Raw genomic sequence first — 22,545 nt, forward strand, 5'->3', positions numbered from 1 at the left:
CAAATTACACAGAAGTATAAAATATGTTTTACAAAGTGCATGATTGAATGCACATCTCATTTTGGGGTAGGTAGGAATGTATCAGGCTGTGGGTACCTTGCTGAATTCATAACAACAATTTGAACCTGCTATTCAGTAATATAAATGAGGCTTTAAGAGACTAGAGTGTATGTGCAGGGGGGAAAAAAAAAAATCTGGAAAATGCAACAGTGTGTATCTGTTTCCTCGGAAAGTACAGAATATTATCCCCTAACGTTCTCAGTCATGCTGTGTTATATGCTTTGTGGAGCTGCTTGGAGCAGACTGCTCTTCCACATGCCTTAGGCCAGGGGGCACGTATGTCGGGTGGTGGTGGTGGTATGTAGAGACTGAAGGCTGCCATGAGAACCGTATATATTTATGTGCTTGTGAACAGAACATGCCTTCATCACCACGGCCATTCTGTTGAATGTGTCTACTTAAATGTTTTTATTCAAAAAATAATCATTTACCCTATTTAACGTATGACTGTACCTTTTCTCATAGCAGTTTGCTCTTAATTTAAACAATACTAAGTGCCTATGAACTTTCACTAGTGTGCAGGGATTGACGCAACATTTCTTTAAAATTGCAGGGCTATGGGATCTCCACTGAAATCTAATAGCTCACGCAGGATATCATAAACATGAGACTGCTGTACGTGACACCTCTAAACTTTCAGCAATAAGTAATGAAGAACTGTGAGAACAGAGAAACACAGGAGATCTATCTGGAGCCTGTTTTTATATGTGGAGCGTTTCATTTAAGAGACTCTTTCAGTTGTCCACCATTGCTGCATTTGCACATAGAAAATATGCACAAGAGGAGGAAAATACTGCTTTTTCATTGCTGTTAATGCTTTTCCAGGTGTCTTTGAATGCACAGGGCTTATGCTCACTGTCTAGAAGGACTTACATGAGAAGAGAGGGATTCCTGTCTCTTTTAGTCTGGTCCCTCCCATGGCTGAAAACTGGATTCTTTCAGGGTGAAGATACTTAATGTAAGAGGATTTGCAGCCCCCCTCACCCCAGCTCTCAATGCAGAGGCCCTAAATCATACTTCTGTCCCAGAAAATGGTAGTTTCCTGTACTTCAGGTAGGGTGAAAAGCCTATCTGAAAGGCAAACTACACCTGAAACAGGGACGAGGAAAACGTCCTCAAATTCAGTTGCCAGAGGTTTCTTAACATGTGGAATACAGTACAGATCCTCTAACTGTGTTGGTACAGCAACACAAATAACAGTGATATAGTTTGCTTTGAAAAGTCTGTAAATGCTACAGCATTTAAGATATCTGGAGATTTTTCATTAATCTCAGTTTTTGATGGATAAAACATAATGGGATTTCCTCATAAAACTCTGAATGGGTAATAAGACATAGAAAACCTCTGTGCTTTTTGTTTTAATTCAAATGGTCATGCATTATTCAAGGTGAAAGCCTACTGTATTAATTTAGTAAACATAAAGCACAGCTAATACTGATCCTTTCCTTCTTGCAAGGGAGGGAATAACATTTAAACATGGTTAATTGATGCTATTTTTTAAACCACATGACCTATATCCCAGTAACTTGTTCTTTCCAAAATCTCACTAATGAACTACTGTGAATAAATGAGGGAGAATAGACAATATTTTCAGGGCTCCTTAAAATAAAATAAAAAATCAAAGCAAATTGACCCTATGTTTAATGAAGGAGCTGCATGTTGTCCTTGCTAGAATTGTTTACTTAGCTTACTGGGAAAGGGAATCCCTGTTCTTAGGGATGGTTATAGGGAAGTTTGGATTACCTGATGAACTATTCAGTTGTGAGGAAGTCAGAAGATAATACGAATGCTGACATCTTAGGTTGAAAATCAAACAAAGTTATTTCCAAGCATAATTGTATGCTGCTATAAGTATGCTTTCTATATTAGCAAAGAAATATTGTTAATAAATAGCACAATATTCCAATATATTGTTAGTGTATTTTTATGTTCTGTTTTGTTTGCTAATGAAGCTTTTCAAATGCTTATTTATATTACACAAATGGCAGTTCCTGTAACTGAGCTGTCATTTTCCTGTGTTTGGGGGATATCTTTGAGAAGAGAATGGAAATCATAATTAGAGGTGTTGCTGCTGAAACAAGCTGATGTGACTTTGAATTCCATCCCAAAACCATACCTAAGGAAAGCACAGAAAAGTTGATTTTGTGTACCCATGCTAGATTACATAGAGTACAGGAACCATTTCTGAAGTATTGACAAATGCTTAGTGTAAAATTGACCCCACATGAGTGGGTCACTAAAGGTATGAGTAAAACTTGCTAACTTGGATGGAAGTAAAAAGAGATAAGTTTCGTGGTAACGAAGAGTGCTGAAAGGATACACAGACACACAGACACACAGAATTTTCTAGGTTGGAAGAGACCTCAAGATCATCGAGTCCAACCTCTGACCTAACACTAACAGTCCCCACTAAACCATATCCCTAAGCTCTACATCTAAACGTCTTTTGAAGACTTCCAGGGATGGTGACTCCACCACCTCCCTGGGCAGCCCGTTCCAATGCCTAACAACCCTTTCGGTAAAGAAGTTCTTCCTAACATCTAACCTAAAACTCCCCTGGTGCAACTTTAGCCCATTCCCCCTCGTCCTGTCACCAGGCACATGGGAGAACAGACCAACCCCCACCTCGCTACAGCCTCCTTTAATGTACTTATACAGAGCAATAAGGTCACCCCTGAGCCTCCTCTTCTCTAGGCTGAACAAGCCCAGCTCCTTCAGCCGCTCCTCATAGGACTTGCTCTCCAGGCCCCTCACCAGCTTCGTCGCCCTTAACCTTGCTGTGAAAGATACACTGAAGACAAAAACACTATTTGCTATATTTACTGCATATATTTCTGTCAAATGTATACAGTACTCTTGGGCAAACATCAAAAAACATTTGAAATATTTGAAATATTTGAAATGTGTATGGTACAAGCACAGATGTAGAGTATTTTAAGTTGAAATATGGGTGGTGTCCTCATTGTTTCATAAAAACTTTTGCATACTTTTAAGCTACATGTTTATAAAACACTAGGAAGTGAAACATGTATCTTACTTTCTAATAATGTCCCATTTTTTTTCAGTATTAAGTGCCCCATGATAACTGAAGATTGTTGGATAAATGAAATTTCCAGGATAGGTGCAATGACATTACTAGGTTTGAAACAGAAGAGTGGGCTGGAAAAGTAACTATAAACATGGCTGTGCAGGCTATAATTATAGCTCAAGGCTGTTCCTGTGGAAACAAAGCTAAAAAAAATAATCTTCCAATGCATTTAATTTTTTCTTTTTTTTTTGGGGGGGGGGTGCGTAAAATTAAGGATTCCTTCCTTCTCTTAGAAAATTGAACTCATCAAAATATTCCAACAATTTTACTCTGCCCCATATTTTTCTTTCAAGTGTTTGTAGGTGGCTGAGGGTTTGTGAGCCACATGGCGCTCCCCAGTGCATGCCACTCTTAGAGCTAGGTGGGAATAGCATCTCTGCCTTCAGCTTCTCAGTGAGGGAGTTCCTCTGTTTTTCCATAAGGATGGGGTATGCTACTTCATCCCATATTTAGAGAATAAATTACAGAAGTTTGCTTTAGAAGAAGGCAATGTGCTTTTTCAGGAAAGAAGGGATGGGAATGATATACTCTTTTTTAAGTAACGAGACTGAAAATCACGTGGAAATGGGATCATGATGGATTTTAAAAAAAAAAAAAAAAAAAAAAGAAAAAGAGAGAGAGAAAGAAAAAATAAAAGACTAGATTAACAAAAGAATATTTTTTTATGAATGCATGCTTACAAGTTTCAGAGAGGTGGCCTACTTCACCAGAAATGGCAATAGCTCTCAGCTTTGAGAGAGCAACAAATAAAAGCAGCAACAAATAAGTCCTTGAGCTAGACCATTGTACAGAATGAAAATGTTAACTTGACTTTTTATTAGCTATGGAAATTAAAAACGCATTGGCTGTGAATGTAACATCAAATAACTTTTTCTTCATTTGTATTTATATAGTCTTTTATAGTGGTTATATAGTTATGTAATCTTGATTTATAGTCAATATTCACCTCACCAAAAAGCAAGGTGAGGGGGTTCTGAGTTGGCTGAGCTTGTTCAAGAAGCCACAGAAGGGTGTTAAATGTGGTGCCTTGACTCTGTTGGAGGTGGCAGCAGAAGTATGGGTGTAGTCCAAATGGAACTCAACCCAATGATCCTCTGTGGCTCCTCTGCGTGGCCTCTTCTCTGTGTAATACCTTTTCCACTGAATTCAGTATGGGTTAGGACAGAACAGAGTCCATACAAAATAGGCAGCTAGGCAGCAACAGGAAATTTATAAAGAACTTTCAAGGATAGTTGTGTTGTAAGAATTTTATGGATTTATGATAATATGTCTAAAGCTATTCAGTATTCACTTCAAGCTGTATGGTATTGCTGAAGTCTTAACTGAGGGTTAATACTTGTTTAGATCAAGGAGATCATAGATAAATATTTCTTGTTAATTGATCAAATGAAATGTAAGTCCTAATTGATTCTTTTTATGCCTGTTCTTGATTCTGGCTGTCTGAGATACAGATCAAATTGTTATTTCGGTTGTATGTGTTCTCCTTTCTACAGATGCACACTAAATAAGATTAACAAGAACAAGAGGACAAGGAAAACAACAGAGCAGTCATTTTGATTTTTTTTTCTCTTTGCTTTTCAATGATTTTTTGATGTTTATGAGTGCAATTAAACTAAAACAGAGTATTTGACTGCATCAAAGAACTGGTGAATATTATGTATACCTTAGTTATTAATACATGTGATCAGCTATGAAAAATATCAGTTGAAACATCTCTTCTATGAATACAGCATAGGAAGCTTGTAGTAAAGTAGTAGTTAGCTAGTAGTTACGTATTACAGAGGCCAATTATTTTTAACATCTTGATTTCAAGGTCAATATAACTTCTTTCTTTTCAGAATAATAAAGGAAAAGTTGAAAAAAAGATTTCATAGACTTTTCCTAACTGTCCTGTTTCGGGAGGTCCTTATTTATCATGCAAAATGATTTGTGCCATGAGTGGTAAGTGGAATCAGAATATATAGTGCAAAAAATCTTTCATATGCCTTGTTTCACATTAATAATTGATGAACACTGCATACTTTTTTTTTTTTTTTTTTTTTTTTACTTTGATATATAATGTATTATTTTAAAAATACAAAGCACCAAAAAAAATCTTTTTTTTGGGGGGGGGAGAGGGGTGGGGGGGAAGGGGAACTTGAAATATTCTTTGATTGTATTTGGAGACAACTATTTATGGTTATGATTAGAGGTATGAACAGCTGCCTAAGTCAAGTATAAAGAAAATGAGTGGGATAATCAGGAAAATCTGAAGTGTCCTCTTTCCTTTTTACACAGACCTTTTCAAAACAGAAGTCAAAATTATAGGAAATGTTTGTGCTGTAAAATGACCTGTAAATGTTTTATCATATGAAATCACTTAATTTAATTTGTTTCCATTTAACAATCAAAATATGAGAGTCTGCAGCAGATCAGAAAAGCTACATAGGAGCTGGCACGAGACCACCGTGATTTTCAGAGGTGGGTGTAGCAATACTTATGTACAGCCATCTTTGTTTTATTTTGTTGTAGGTATTAGATTTTTCTTCACTTTATGACGCACTTGGCTCAGTGTAAAGAAAGTTCTAAATGCTCCAATAAGCCTGCCTTTTTTTTTCTTTTTTTTCTTTTGCTCCTTGCAAATGGGTGAAATTGGGCACAGTCCCAAATCAGTTGTTGTAATGTTCTAGCTGTCAAGCAACAGACAGAAAAAAGTTATTGGGTCAGTTTAATGCTTTTTCCAGACAATATGCCTTCATTTGGCATAGTTTTTCTACAACTTCAACAGAGCCATTCATTTTTATTTTTTTAGGAAAATCTGGGAGGGAGAAGAAATAGTAGGCAACAGCTATCTGTACTACCTTGCTGGCAGTGCTTAGCTGCAGTTAACTCCGGCACACAACAGCTCTCTGCGGTATGCTGCTGGAAGTGTTATCCCCGCTTACAGGATTTCTCGTTCGACCGTCAGCACTGCCTTTGCTAGGATCTCAGGGGAGGAAGAAAGAAATAATGCTGAAGAACTGATCTAGTGTGCTGCATCTGAGGGCATGCTACTAAAACTCTTCTCCAGCGAGACTTTAGTGAGATTTTTACTCAGAGGCTGGTGCTTATGTTCATTGGGGATTTTTTTTTTTTTTTTTTTTTTTCAGGGAGGACGTGACCTGTGCAGCAGTACTGTTATGAGCGGTTGAAGAGTTATGCAGCAAATTGCTTGGCACTTGTGGCAGTACTGAAACGAGATTTTGCCATTATGGCAAAATTTTATGCTCGAGTCAGATACTCATCAGACAAATATGCTGTTAATTGCTAGTGGAACAACCCAAGGCTCCTTTTGGTTTTCTAGTACTAGTAGTATCATCAGATATAAGTAAGTGGTGCCATGCAATAGGAAGAATGCAATGAACCTGTATGTATGTTGAGGATGCATATTATTTAGAATAGCAGGTAAATTGAAGGGGGGAATAAAGTCACTTTTGCTTGCAAACCCAGTGTTTGCCTGTAGCTAAAGCACTGCCTGCGGTGCTGCAGTCTGCCCAGGCTCTTCTGGCTGTAGCAGACCCCAGAGGGTGCCCCCTTGGTCTCACCAGGGAAGTCTGTGCTCTGGAGAGGAGCAACTGTTGGAGTGAACAGTAGGCAAAAGTACAAAATGACAAGCAGAGTTTGGGGCCAGGGACTTCGATCATTGCTTGCAGCCTGCTGATGAGCACACAAATACCAACTCCAGCCATGTTTTTTGTTTTCCTATCTCAACAGCTCCAAGAGGAGAGGAGTATAACCTTTAGTTCAAAAGCTACTTTTTTATTGCACAGAACTTAATGTTGTTGTTTAAGGATGGAAGTACCCTTTTCTATCCTTCTTAGGGACTCTTTTGGGGAATCACCATGTGCCCTACTTAGGCAGGCTTTCTAATACCTGGTACCGAAAGAGCAGGCAGAAGGGAAAGGTGGTCCCAGTCTTGTTTGATTTGCTTTAGGTGTAACAGTTCTGCCACAAACCAAAAAGACACCTGCAAACTACTTTTAATAGATTTGCTGTAATTAGGTATGAGTAACAATAGCTTGTATTCTACACTTTCTGTGTTTGTGGTTCCCTATGGTTCCCTGAAACCAACATAGCACAGAGCAGTCTGTAGGATATCAATGTATTGTAGCCTGAACAGTCACAGCAGAGTCCTTGGAAAAACGGACATCAGAAGAAACCCAATTTCCTCACACCAGAAGACAGTTGATCATATTGATCAGTATGTATGCAACCTGGAGGGGAACTGTTTTTAGAGCGTTCCAAAAACAGTACACGAGGCTTAATTGAGCTGACAGCATTGGTGCTAACTTCAGGATGTTTATTATGAGAGTTGCTGCGGGTAATTTGAATCCATTTGGGGAAGGAAATTGTCTATCTTGTTTTATGAGGAGAAGTTGTATAATTGCCTGTTACATCTTTTGTCTATGACTTTTGAAGCTATGTGTGTTAAACATGTCTAGGATCTATGTATCAACCTCTGAAAACTGTTTACAGCTAATAGCATAGGTGAAGTTGTCCTTAAATTGAATCCCAGTCTGTAACAAACAAAAAACAAATACATGCAATGATTGATGATCACTGATGTTGATGCAATGTATCAAAATGAGATCATCCTATATCTCATTGTGTACTGGTACATATGTGTTTTTTGCTACTGTTAAATACAACCACACTTCTGTATCTGGTCTAAGGTTTTGCTGGTTGTTTAAATTTGTCTTGTATTCCAGAGTTAAATTTGAATGCAACATCTCATTGGAACAGAGTGTATTTATGTTTCATCAAAAAGGTCCTTAGTGTATTAATTATTTCAGGGCTTCTTTTGTGAATATTTCTTCTGTCTGAATAACCTGCCAGGAATACATTCATGATGAATATCCATTTTCCCTGACTGAGACTACTAGCAAAAATATCAAGGTTTTACTGTAATTAGTTCTTTTTCAGATCTGTGTATAATCTTTTGATTACATTTGTTATTAGACTTTCGTATGGATAATTAATACCGTATCCTGTAACATGATTTCCTATAAAAACAGAGGTTATACATTCCTTTTATTTAAGATGGCAGTATACCACAGTGATTGAATTTTATAGACCTGAGGCTTAAAAGGAGTGCTGTTTCTTGGTTGTAAAAGAGTGTTGCTTTCTCAGTTTTAAGGTGTGAGCTGCTTGCCAGGAATATGCTTTTATCAGGTTGTAAGCCTAGATGGACTCTGAGGAATCAGCTCAAATGTCAGTGGAGCCTGGTAGAGCATGAACTCAGTATCCTTTTCCCATCTCTCTTCATGCAATACTGGAAGCAAGCTCCAGTGTGGATGAGATTTCTGTTGTCGCAGGAAAGGGACCTGATGCTTGATGGTCTTGGGATGTTTTCCTGGAAGCCTTGAGTTCTTTCACATTTTTCCTATAGACACAAACAGTTTTGTGATCTTTCTGTACACCAGTCTTGGCCTATGAGGTAGGTAGCTGTTGGTTTCTTCCAGGTTATTCAACCTGTAGTTCCTTTGTCTTTGGGAGTGGTGTATAGTGGAATCTAGGCTAGGGAGCTGACATCTTCATTAGTAGAGTATTTAAACTGTAATATGATTGATTTAAAAAAAAAAAAAAGACTTTTGGCTGCAGAATATCTCAGTGGTCAGAGTTAAAGGATGGTATAGTCATTTATCTTGCTAAACAAACTCTTAAAATCTGTTAACTCCACTTGGCTTTTCAGCTCAGTGGTTTGACCTAATTTGATTTCTCTTCATTTTTTCCAATACATTTAATTCTTGCAGAAAAAAAAGAAAGGAAAACCTCTGCTTCTGTTGACCAGTTCTCTTAGTTTTTTTGCATTTGCTTTTTTTCTGTTTGTCACTCAAAGTAATCCCAATTCCAGTTAATATCTTAAATTCAGGCCAGTTCTCAATGTGGCATCTAACGATTTAGCTATGTCCTGGCTTCAAATATAAAGCAATTATGCCTAACGTGTACTTGCTCAATTGGTATACGATTTCTTATATTTCTCTATTTTTAATGGACTGATAAGAATGTAAAACAACACTTGATATTTAGATGATAATTTCTAATGTATCAGACACAATACTAGCAAAAACTATGCTTCCATAAACCTATAAATCTTGATTTGCCATGTCCTTGATTCACTGCGGTATGGGAGAAAACAATTATTTGTGCACAGTGAAAGGAACTGTGCCAACTGCAAACAAAATTCACAGTATATTGAAATATTACAAAGCTTTTCTGTTCCTGAAGTGCTCATGGTTATCTGCTATATTACATAACTTTAATCTAAGCTGCTTTAGAAAGCAAAAAGGCTTTTTTTTGGCATTAAGCTATCTGCAGTACTGAGGCTGACATTTTGAAAAGTAAATGGTAAGTCTGAGTGTCTGAGAAGCCAGTTTAAGATGTCTTAAAATGGCTTTAAGAAGTTAAGCACCTGCCATCTGAGAAGCAGTCCTTTAGAGACCTCTAAACTTGAACATCCAGAATTGCTAGCCACTTCTGATAGCTATGCTCACATAATGCCTGCATGTTTTGCTTGCATGGTATTTCTTGCTGTCAGCTATTCACAGGCCAAGATGGAAGACAAAATGGCACTATGAGGTATGAATGCATTACTTAAATTTTCAAAATACTGCTAGATGTATAGCAAAGAATTACCTCACAGTTTAGAGTTGCCATTCAGTGGATGGCAGTACAGCTCACCAAGAATCCTTTTTCAGGGATTTTGTTGTCTGTTATGGTCTTCCATAAGGCCTTGGTTTTATCAAGGAGAATTAGAAACTTAATGGACTGGCAATCAGGCTGTGCTCAGACAGGGGGGTTGGAAATCTCTTGTCTCAATTGTCTGTATTGTTTAAATCTGTGTAGAAATGCCAATGGAGAAAACTTTGGTTGAAGAAGTTTGGAAGCAAATTGAGCTGTGAATTTATATTTGTTTCTAACACAGTCCTCTGAGGGTGATATCAGAGGTTCTGATTGAAGAGCTGGTAGAAAAAATTATAGATAAACAGGCAAAATCAATGCTAATAAATACCCAATGTCAGATATTAATCACTGAAGGATTTTTAGGTAATTCAAATATGAAGTAGCCTAGATAAGCTACTAATTGGGATGGGACATGAAGCTTCTCACTTAAAACTTTTGTACCTCTTTTGGATACCAGGGCTACTCCAGGTGAGAGCTGGAAACCACCACCAGTTCAGGCTGAAGAATTGATGGGGAAGATGGGAAGAAACCAGCACAAATGGTGAATGGGGGAACACAGGGCAAAATACAGTAGGCAAGCGAGGAGTCATCGTGGTCTTTTTAAAGGGAACTTATGCTGGGCAAAACTATTGATCTGTTAGACGCAGTTTGCTAAGCTAAGTTTTCCAGAAGACATTAGATAGGTTGTCTTAAAGGCTTTTATGAAAATGAAGCTGCCAGGAGAAGGAGGGAAGACCCTTGAAAATGCAGGTAATGTGTTAAAGAGCAAAGAGACCCTGCCCTTTGTTTCCTAAAGTATTAACTCTAATTAGGGGAAAAGAATATGTAGGTAGGTAAAATACATAAAAGGTGTTGGTGGATCACAGTAAAGGATGTTGTCTGCTGCCTTTCTGTTGAAGGACTTTCTGAAGTGCTTTCCAAGACTGGTCTGAGATGAACCTTACAAAATTAGCAAGCATTCATTCAGCTGTGTCCTTCAAACCTGACCTAATAGTCAATACATTTAAATCTCTCATCCGTCTACAGTCTGTACCACTCTTTCGCTGTTCACTTGTTAAAACCAGGGAATCTGCCTGAGTCAATATCCCTGACTTCTTAATGAGCTGCCCAGCAGGGAAATCTTTCAGAAACCTGAAGCTATCTACACTATTGCCATGGAAATGCATTTTTTGTGTTTGTTTTTTTTTTTTTTTTTTTACAGTATCCTGGCTTCAAAAAACCTTAGGCTTAGTGTCCACCTTCACTACTTTTCTGCTGTGGCAGCTAGCTAACTGACCAGGACGGTTTGGTCCATTGTTTTATATATTGTTTCCTTCGGACTCAGTCAAGTAGCTGTGTGTTCTTGTAGAGGTGAAATGTAGCAAAACTGAGGAAAAAACTTTTGGGACAGATAACGTATGTCCAAGGGATTATCTGAAGGGAAGATTAAAAACAGGAGAAATAAAATATAGCATTAAACATTCGGATCAGAGCTAAGAGGGAACAAAGCTGTTTCACATCAGCCTGGTGAGAGTAAGGAAATAAGCATCCATTTTAGTAAGCTTTATTTAAATTGAGAATGGTTTGAAATGGATATGAGACATACTTTACAATACCCAGTGCATTCTTAAGTGTTTTCAATTTGCTTGTTTTGAAAATTCTTCTGAATATACCTTTGTATCTTAACATGTAAGGTTTTTGTTCGTTTTTAATGTTTATTTGGCAGATAAAACCTACAAGCTTTTCAAAGGCAAAAGCCAATTTGAGAAAACTGGTATTCTGTATCCCTGAACAACGTTTTTTAAAAAACATAACAAATCTATTTACAGTTTCTACAAATAGAACTCAAAAATTCTAGCTAGATGTTTCAATTATATAGGCATTTGTTCTCTTTCTGTATTTAGTTTAGAGGTTCAAGCAGCAAAACTCAGATACAGACCTGAGCTTCTGACAAGTTTGTGATGGTATATTTAGAAGTAGGGCTATTTTTTTTTCAACTGTTTCGCTACTTGCAGTCATTTTCTATTAAAAGAGCACCTAGAGGTCAATGAAAAATAGAGTCCTACTGTGTTAGCCATGGGGAAAGCACAGAATAGATTGTCTCCAATTTCATTGTGCTTCTAATCAAAGTAGACACTATCAAGGACCTTACAATACTGTGAAAATATCTAATCTGTGTTGCTAGAAGTCTGTCTAGTAATGGAACTGACAGTAATTTTGGCTAGTATTTCTTGTCCTAATTTGTCACATCTGAAAATAATACAAGCCATTTTCTCACTGTTTTATCATTCATTCATCAATTTGCTTTCTAAACAGTGACAACATAAAAAATGCATCATGTTTGTTTCGGTCAAGACTGTTTTTGTTTTTCCAAATGCCATAGTGTTTCTCTCTCTCTAATCTTTGTGTTCTGAGTCACTCACAGATGCTTTGACTAATGGAATAAAGCTATGTATAATTACTTCTCATGCTTAGTGGAAGCCTTGGTGATGGTTAAATCTTTTTTTTTACTTTTTATTTTTTTTAACAAAATCTGTTCAGTAGCATGTAATTCCAGCAGCATCATGTTTGAAAGTAACTTCATTAACAATTCAGACTTTCAGGTTTTTTAGCTTGTCTCTCAACAGCAAAGACTATTTAGAATGTCAATTGGGTGTTGTGCAGTTACAGGTTGGAATTGTATCATATTAAATTATATATTGACTAGTTAGAAACTAAAGCATCAAATGTTTACATTAAATCGTAAAATGCAAAGCAACAAAGACATGGATTATATGCATTTATATTAGTACTTTTTTCCTAGATATGGCTTTCTTTAAAATAAATGAATCTGTGTGACTTCTGGTGAATTTGAAGTTTCAAAATTCCAGCTAAATAAAGTACATAATTAGGCAAGGTGAGAAGGCAGATACCGTTTGAATGTTGGTGATATATTGCCTTCAGGAGTTTCTCACACATAAAGTCCTGAGAAATCACGTTCATTTTGAAGTCCGGTTATCATCTGTTTTTAGACATTGTGGAACTTAGACAATTAAGACCTGCATAAGATCCCTCAAACCATACAAAATTGCTTTGATTACAAATAATTTTAAACTCCAACATAATGCTAGTGAAAAGAACACACTTCATTGGTTATAGTCACGTGTAGCTGCATGTACATAGGAAGAAAGATTTTTATTGTCATCATGTTAAATGTCTGTTTAAATGCAGTCAATGAGGTGGAAAAATCAAGCTTAGTTTTGGAGATGTCCTGCTCTGACAGAACAAATTTTCCTAGTAATTTAATCAAAGGATTGTTCTGGGTTTATACAGGTGCATCTGAAGGGCATGGGGGGGGGGAATCATTTTTCTGAGATTCAATTTTAATTAATTTGAAAAATGTTAACGTCACAGAACTGAATTTAAATCCACAACATCTGATTTTTCAGGAAGTCCAAAATTCTCAGTGTTGAGCCAGATTGGGTGCCAAACTTTGTCACTTAATTCTAAGGGAGTGTTTATACATTGGATCAGATGAGTCCCTAAAATCTGTAGATGGTAGGGAAAGGTATTTCTACTTGCGGAAGCTGTCACGAAGCAGTATAGAAGATGCTGGGTTACTGGGTGCAGTGTGAGCCTGCTGATGATACCCTTTCTTAAGCAGAGCACAGGCTGTGTCCCCTAGCACCACTGGAGGAAGAATTTGGTTATCACCTTCGATGGTGGGAAACCTGCCGTATGGTTTGGGTGGCTCAACTCTGTGTGTGCTCCTCCTTTCTGTGTAAGAGGTCTGTGGGAGGGAATGCCTTGATCTGGAGTTGTTGGGACTTTTACCATATACATTGAACCCATGAGCATATGTTTATTTTAGTGTTATTGTACAAATTAAGTTCACTGAAACATGAAATGAGCAGTCAATATTAGCTGTAGTTTCACTTGGTTTTGGAGAGGTGCATCACTACTTCAGCATAGCTGATATTAAATTACTAATCCATTCTGAGATAATACTGCTGGGCATAAGAGTGAAATCCTGATTTGTAAGTGGAGTGAGCAGATGCAATCACCATTTGAGTCGATGCAAAATGCAAGCAGCCAGACAGATGAAGATCAGCAGAATGACTTCTGCAGAATTAGAGGAACATTCATGGAGCAGTGCTTGGCATACAGGAGTTCCTGTGCAATAGGCTCTTGGTGCCTTCTGCTAGATGGGATTTCTTCTTGGGGAGGAGGAGAGCTATTAAAATTGTTTTGGGGTAGGAAAATAACTGTAGGATTGGTCATGAAAGGATTGTGGTAAAAGAAACATGCATGAAAGAAAGCCCAAAATGACGATTGTTGTTGAAATAGAGGGAAACTTTTCTACACTTTTGTTAAAAAAAAACAAAACAAAACAAAACAGCAGCCTAATATATATGTATGAAAAAATAGGAATGGATACATTCCCACAAAGGCACAGGATATATTTCAGTCCTTTGGAATTGCCTTTCTGAGAATGTGTTAATTTATTTTATTTTGTCTAGAGGCAAAGAAAGGTACTGCCGATAGGTAATCCTGCAGAAATATGATCATCAAAGTATTGCTTATGTTGATTCCTGCTGAGAAATTACAGGGAAAATAGGCTCAGAACTCATCTGAAGTGAGTTTTGCTACTGAAACATATTTAGATGGAAGTGTAGATCTTGTAAGATGTAATCAGTTTGCCTTCTGGTGTCATGGTTATGTTTCCAGCCAGATTACAGCTTTGCGATTGCTGTATCTGTTAGGGGACAGCTATAAAAAGAATTTGAATGTAATTTGCCAAAAAAAAAAAAAAAAAAAAGAAAAGAAAAACAAACAAACCAACCACCAAACCTTAAGACTCATTGGGTAAAATCTCTTTTCAGTTGCTAAGTCAGATTAATAGTAATATTGAGTAAATTTTATATTTAAATTGATTCTTCATTTAAGAGAAATTAAAATACTATATTTGGCAGGCAATATACTATCAACAATGAATAAGATTATAAAAATAATGAACTCTTGTTATGTTTCCTAGTCTACTTTGTTATATTAAGAAAGTGGTCCCAATTTGGGCCTTCCCTGAAGGGATGAGAGGAAGACTTTATAACTTTCATCTGAGTTTGAGTGATTTAGCAAAGAACGTACTGATAAAGAAAAAAGAAACCCAGGCTAAGGTTTCTCTACTGTAAAGTGTAATCACTGAATTTAGTAAATATCATAAGATATTTGGAAGTGAGAAGAATAATAAACTTGAGGCATAAATTACATGAGCCTCTATCGTAAATCTGAAGCTAGAACTATACTATCTGGAAAAAAAAATGCCGTTTTACATCAAAATGTAAATGATTTTGTAGGGGGAAAAATTTCTACCACTCTAATAGTCTATATTTTCCTTTGTGAACTTGAATGTCAATTTTACAGTTTTATTTTAACATTTGTATTAAATTGTCTCTTTTAGTTTGCACCAGTTATATAGTTTTGGGGTTAAAAAAACTATTCACTACCATATGCATTTAAACTTAACTGCACAGGTTTGCTAATCAGGAGGCTGGCATTTCATAGAAAATGTGTCTTGTGAATATGATGTTACAATAACTGTATCTGGCTAAAACTATATATCCTGACATTAGCCCAAGACTCTTTCTGAATGTCAAATTCAGGATACTTCAGTTGTGAACAGCTTGGGAAATGGAGATGGTCTTTGATTTTCTTACCTCAGACAACGACTTTAGGAGCTCATATTCGCTTAATTTAGCTTAATCAATCTTGATTTGTCTCCTTGGTGTTTTTTTTTTTTTTTTTTTGTTCAGGATGAAGTACTTCTTGGTAAGATTCCTCCCCCCACCCCCACCCCAATCATCTCAGTTAGATTTTTCCATAGTAAATGAGTTGTCTATTTCATGTTTCAGTACATCTACACTCCAGTGTAGCCAGAGTCTGTAAGTTTTTTGGTGTGTTCATGAAGCAGTTTGTGGCAGAGGTATTGTATTTTAAATGGGAATAAACTTTAACCTCTGGAATGACACTAAAGCATTCATTATTATGTGGTTAATGATTTAATGAAATGAAGACGTATCTGTTTTCTATGAAAAGTACATGGTCATAGTTTTTTGTCCTCTCAGTGTCAACACTGACATAGAAATTGATCCTGTAGAATTTTACAGGACAACTTCTCTCTATCAAAACAGGTAAATCCTAATTCCTTTATGATATTTTCTGAACAAATTACCTTCAGTCTCTTCTCAGACAACTGGCTCTGCGGTCTTCTGCTGAGGACTCTCCTAACAGCAAAGTACCCAATCTCCTGTTCTCAGACATCAGCTTTACCTCAGGAAAACAAAACAAAACAAACAAAAAAAAACAACAGGGGGTTCAGTCCCCTTTGTCCAGCTTGTTTTAGGTGGTGTTTAATATAATACTATATACAGGGCTTAATCCCAGCACAGTTCTTGAGTTTGTAGCTTGGGAATATCAATGATCATTGCCTGTAGTTCTTCACCCCGTATGGATCTGAAGGTGATTGAATGCATTTATGCAAATACTGCTCCTCAATTACTGAAGGAGAACCTATGTGCTTTCATATGGCAGTGCTGTAATATTTGGCCTATGGTTGTGCCACCCAACAGTACCTAGAAAAAGAACTAACTCAGGTCCATTTTTTCACTTTTTTAATTCTGTCTATGCAGCTCTGATTAGAGATTTTGTTGCTTTACAGGTGGCCAGAAAGACCACAATATGACATTATCATCTTCCAAGCCTTTTTTCCCACCTCTTCTAGTCTAAAATCACTGAGTCCTGGGAGATGAGAAGATGCATTTCATATGTCGACCACTTAGGGATGTGGAAATGACAGTATATTACTTGTTCTTTGGTTATGCCATGAATATTAAAATATAATGAAATAGTTATTTCATTTTCATCCCCTGCAGATTTGCAGAGAACCATGTTGCCTAGCTAAGAAAGGAATATTTAATTGCTGCTGCAAGAACCAAAGATTCTTGTCCTCAAGATAGGAATATAGGCTTTGTAGCTTTATAGTTTTGAGTATTTTTTTCTTGATTTCAGATTCACAACCAAAATCTTGCTAATAAGTGAAGTTGTTGTTCAAAAAGCCTCTGAGGAAAAATCCACGCTTCATTTAAGCCAGTGGCAAAGCCTCCTTTTGACATGGACTAGTTAGAGCACTGAGAGCATGAAGGTGTCACTGAAAAAAAAAAAAAAAAGACGTGGCCTTTAGCTTGGTGGTGAATCATGTGCTAGTGTTGCTAAGGGGGCGGTTTTGCATAGTGTGGTCTTCTCTCATAAAAATGTGGTCTTCCAACATGAGAGAGAGAGAGAGATGCAGTCTGAGGCTAAAAGTAGCAAACGTTCAGTTATGGCTTCTGAAGCAATACATTCAAAGATGTCACAGGCCAGGTATTTTCAAGGTGTGAACAACAGCAGTAATAATAACTCATAGGTATTTTCAGATCAGAATATATAGGAATAGTTATCTCATTAGCAATCAGGAAAATAATCTCCTAAGCACCCGTCACAGAGGACAATTATGATACAAATACCGCTTCATTTGAAAAAACAGATATCATAACACATCACTGGGGTTGCTACTTGAGGATTTGTTGATGATGCTTTGGTTTAGTTCATGTCAGGGATTATATTAGGAAGAATTAAGGATTAGGCATAATATTCATAAAATGCTTCATCCTATTGTGTAATTTCCTTCTAGTCAAGTGTTTGCTCTAGATAGAATGTACTTCTTATGTTTTAATTCCTGTCAGTTAGATGTGATAAAGAGAAGAATAAACTTATAGACTGTGTTGTTTTTGCCTGGCCAGTTTTTAGCTTATGCTTTTTTCTAGGTGGATGGTACTAAATGTAGGGAGAAGGCAAGGTGCCTCAGGTGTTGATCAACAGCAAGTGTTAAAAATGTTGATTGGTTTGGGTTACTAAGCAGAACTTCAGTTTCTTTCTTGCTATGTAGTATCTACAGCCTGTGGGGAAACTTGAAAGGGTGCTTTAAGGGAGAGGGACATTTTAATAACCACCACACACACCCCAAATTCTGTTTTGTACTCAAAGTCTGCAGTACTCCCTCAGGTATTTTATTTCAGGCATCTGATAGCCCGGGCATGCAGTAGTCTACCTGGTGATAGCTCTCAAATGTTCACTCTAAGAATTGTATTTTGATAGTCCAGGTGATGGGAGAATGCTGCCATAGCTTTTTGTAGACCCAGAAAGGGTATATGGTGTTTTTTTTTTTTGTTTGTTTGTTTTTCCTCCTCCTCTTCCCCCCTTCCTGAAGGCATCAACTAAGAATAGATCAGGTGGAAACATGGGACTGCCAGTGACTGCAGTCAATTATGATCTTAGCCTGCCAGCCCAGCACTTTTTACGAAACTGGGAAGGTTCCAGTCACTGTTAAAGCTGAAGGCTCCAAATGGTAAGGAAGAAATAGTTTATATGTCTACATAGATAAATAGATATGTTTATATAACTACTTTAAGTTGTTATGATATCCAGCTGCAGCTTAATGCATTGTCAGGGATAAGTGCAGTCTTGGACATAATTGGTCTTAGTTATTGAGTGTAGTTTAAATACCATATAGAACTGGATTTGATTTACCTGGGTTAGAAATTTTCCTAGTTCTTAGATTTCTTTTTTGATTTCTAAAAACAAATTTACTGTAGACACTGTCCAACTTCTGTTTTGCTTCTGAGAACATTGAAGCAATCAAATTTTGCGCACATCAGTGCTCCCAGTAAACAAATTTTAAGTTTCCACACTTCAGTCTGCACACTGGGAGCAGAACTGTATGTAGTGCCGTGGTATTACTTGACACAGTGATAGAAGCGAGTTCCCAAAACCCCCAACCAGCACCCAGGCACAGAAGCAATTAAATATGCCTTTCTTAGCTAGGAAGTGCAGGAGGATGCAATATCTTTGTGTGAATGTGACGAGAGAAAATTGCATTCAAACTCTGGTCCCATCCAATAAATCTTACAACAGCCTAACTTTTCCTGGAATGATGCCTCAGGCAAAGCGCAAGTGGCCCAGAAAAGGAGTTGGGGGAGGGGGGAAGAACGGCAGAAAAAAAAAAAAAAGTTATGTTTTCATGATTCTCTTTATCTATTGCTTTACCTTAAATTGCTAGTTCTTTCACAGTAAGACTCAGAGCCTTAGGGCTTTTTGTAAAACTTCCTAGTGACCGTATTACACTTATCCTGTAGGGCAGAAAGAAATTATATCTTGCCATATCTTTCCATTCACATCACAGACTTCTTAAAGATCAAGTATTTGAATGCTCAACAGCAAATGACTCACTGTCAGTCCACAGTGTGCTTAAAAATTAAGGGAATTTTTGATGTATTTACATAATGAATACATTTTGAACATTATTAACATAGTTGAACAGTATTTTTCATGAAGTAATAAACAGAACAAAACAAAGCTAGTTCATTTCCTCATGACCTGCTCTAAGGAACCTGCTTTGGCAGGGGGTTGGACCCAATGATCTTTGGAGGTCCCTTCCAACCCCTATAATTCTGTGATCCTGTGATTAAAGGGTTATTTTTCATGAGCCTTGTTCTGCTTTTGGTTTAACTCTGGTTGTATCTTAGCCATACTGGACTAATGAACTGATTTCTCACTCTGTCGCTGATATAGTAGGCCAATGTAGGTCTCAGTTTGAGCACATCTTAGGAAAAGACAATGCAACAAATGTAGATGTAAGAGCATTGGTGGCTTTGGTGGTGTTTAGTATGACTCAGGGACTGATCTATAAACCTGTAGCACGACTATGCGACTATGCATTCTTTTTTTTTTTCACTCGAGGCATAGGGAGAGACTTACTTTGTGGCTTTCCTTATTTTTTTTTTCTCCCTTGTGACATATTTTTTGTCACATGTTCTGTCTGGAGTAGTTGCTGATTTAGGCTTGTGGCCAAAACTTAGTTCTTGGAAGTCAAGAGACAACTTCTGTTCCTAACAGAAGTGCTGATATGACTGTTTCTTGGTGTTTTTCAAAAGACATTTTCTGACGGGTAATGTAGCCCCATTTTGCCAGCCAGAGCAAAAGCGTGAGTGATGCTCTTACTCAAGTCTGTTGAATTGGGAGGTATTGACAGACATGGAGAGTGCTTCAGGAATATATTGATGGCAGCAACTGTAGCTACTCCAACTGTGCATATATTAACGTCAGACAGGGAAAAGCCTAAAATTATGAAGAAGCTTTCTTCCTGCACCAGGGATGCATCTTTGCTGGTGTTTACTTTTTCCCCGTAAGGAAAGATGTGAGCAGACCCTTCCAGGAGAGGGTGTTTAGTCCTCATGGACGGGGCAACAGTGCAAGCATGATATATGAGCATTATCTTTCTCTTCAGCTCTTCTGAATTCAAACTAAAATGTTTCTCAGTAATTATACAGAGGAACAGAAAATTTGGCATAGCTTTTAGAACTAAGAAAATTGTGCCATGCAAAAGGCATGCATTAGGATAATGAGACTGATGGTGAGTCCACACTCTGTCCTGTCTGCCACAAATATATGAGCTCAATGCCAATGATGGTCTTGGCATTCTGGATGGGTTTGGCTGTTAATTATGGACCAAATTTAAATACTTATTTTGTAATAGGGAATTTTGTAATTCTGCCTCAGGAGAGGTGGAATTGCTGAGTATCTTAAATAGAGGAGGTCGGTAAAACCTTGCCAGGAGCCACTGCTCTTTCTGACATTTTTGAACTGCATGCAGGAACTTGGTTACAACATACATGTAGGCAGCAAACCTCTCTTTATGCAGTCTGTGTTTACTTTCTGGTTACCTTTTTATGTTGTACAGTTTTCTCTGCTTTTAGACAGATCAACTAGTTCCAAAATGACCTAGATGGATGTTGCATGCAGCAGCATCTCCATGTTACACACCACTCCTGTTGAATTGGGGGTTGATGCAGGTGTCTGTTGCTTGTGACAAAGCTGGTTTTGTTTGTATTGCATGAAGTCATGGCTTCTTGGGGAAATCTGCAAGATAATTATTTTTTGGTGATAATGAGGTCGTTAAGTTCTGCATTTTTTACATAAAAATGGATGGTAATGTAAATCAGTGCAAATCAACTAAAGTAATATCATATTATAAGCTGAGCAGAATGTGCCCTGAATTTTGAAGAGTGGAAAAATGAGATATTAACTGTTTAGGGAACATATATTCCCAGAACAGTTTGTTTCCATGTGTAATACCTGGTTTAAGAATTTGACTTGTATAATTGTTTTAACAAATCTTTGGGCTATGTTATATTCTCTGTTGATATCATCAAAATCTCAGCTTTTGTACTGATACAATATAAAATTGATTGCACCCTGATATTATGCAAAATAATGTTAAAAATGAAGCCTGGCAAGCAAAGTGAACCTTGGCAGCTTCCACCCTGCTCACTGGTGCCATTCAGTGTCCCAGATATGCTGGAATTCTGACAAGATGCAAGAGAGAAGGTTTAATTAGGCCACAGTTTTACTAATTCAACTAATCTGGGAGTTACACATCAATCACCCACACAATGCAGAGTGTTATTTCTTTCTCCCTTATTCCCATCTATTTGGGAAGTGCTCATGGTTTCATGTATGGCTCCAGGCTGCCACAGGTGTGAGGTTTGGAAGGGCTGATGCCTTGGGACTCTGCTTTTTGCATTCGCCCATGAACTGCCTTTTTAAGGGTCATGCCTTCCTCTAAATCTGATTTCATCTCTGGTTGAGTGAGAACAAGTTCTTGCTAAAGTTCTCTCTAACTTGCTTTCTAACTAGGGTCTGTGGGGCAGCCAAAATAAGCTGCTGTACCCTGGCCAGTCTGGGAACTTAAATATAAATACATATTTCCATGGTATTGAAAAATAAGATGCAAGTCCTGTGGACAAATACATGTCCTGTGGATGGGGAAGTGGAAGTGGCTGTTCTGAGAGTTAATGAAGATGCTGGCCAAAGTTTGAGAAGAAGCTGAGGTGCCCACAGTTCAGTCAATGGTCCCTCCTTTGCTGCCTGGCTTATGTAGTTTACAGGGAGCTCTGACCTTCTTTTTTACTTCCCTGCAAGGCAATGGCCTCTCTTATTATGGCCTGCTTTTGAAACTGGATTTGAGGATTAGGCTCTCAAATCTTAAGGCATATGAAATCTCTGGTGAAAATTGTAACTAATACTATGTTTATCACCACCATGATCGTTTAAAGGAGAGAGTACATGCAAAATGGGCTTTTGGTTCACAGTACACAGGAAAGTTGTTCTACAGGACCTGTGAAGAAGTACTGAGACCAAGCTATTTGGCAAACTTAGGTTAGTCCATTAACTAAGGACTAACTTAACAACACTAACAAGTTCTCCTTCTGACAGAAAAGTAGAAGATACATGGAAGATACATCTTCCATGTACCTGATCTCAACTTCCCACAATGGAAGGATGTCAGGCTAATGAAGTGTTGTGATGCCAGGTGATTGCTCTTATTCACCTCATGGTTTTTGGTTGGATTTTGAAGAACTGTGGCAACCTTAATATGAGGAATATGTAGGAGTCCAACTCTTGGGTAGAAACCAAACATGCTTCCGCAGATGCCAAGTGAAGTGCTCCCACTGGATGCCCAGAAGATCCCAACCAGCATTTAAGGATTCTGGAACAATTTCAAGCCCTGTACTGCTGCACAATGTGCTTTTCCCACAGAAGTAAAGGTCCAAATGAAAGAAGGTTAGAGCTGTGTTGCTCAAGTC

General features: G+C 37.6%; 1 protein-coding gene and 2 long non-coding RNA genes across 3 annotated transcripts in view; all 3 read left to right on the plus strand.

The window, feature by feature from the left end:
- LOC137858728 (uncharacterized) overlaps window positions 1-1,966 on the plus strand; it is a 74,328-nt gene extending 72,362 nt beyond the window's left edge. The window contains exon 2 of the long non-coding RNA XR_011097957.1: window positions 614-1,966. This is a non-coding gene — a long non-coding RNA (uncharacterized lncRNA). The remainder of the gene's footprint in view (window positions 1-613) is intronic.
- The window catches only part of DMD (dystrophin), a 1,220,482-nt gene that overhangs the window by 77,964 nt on the left and 1,119,973 nt on the right, over window positions 1-22,545 (plus strand). The window lies entirely within an intron of this gene.
- Window positions 5,287-7,828, plus strand: LOC137858724 (uncharacterized). Its single transcript, XR_011097954.1, has 2 exons — window positions 5,287-5,608; window positions 6,277-7,828. It is a non-coding gene; the product is annotated as an uncharacterized lncRNA (long non-coding RNA).

The sequence above is a fragment of the Anas acuta genome, chromosome 1 (genome assembly GCF_963932015.1).
Source record: "Anas acuta chromosome 1, bAnaAcu1.1, whole genome shotgun sequence".
Classification (NCBI taxonomy): domain Eukaryota; kingdom Metazoa; phylum Chordata; class Aves; order Anseriformes; family Anatidae; genus Anas; species Anas acuta.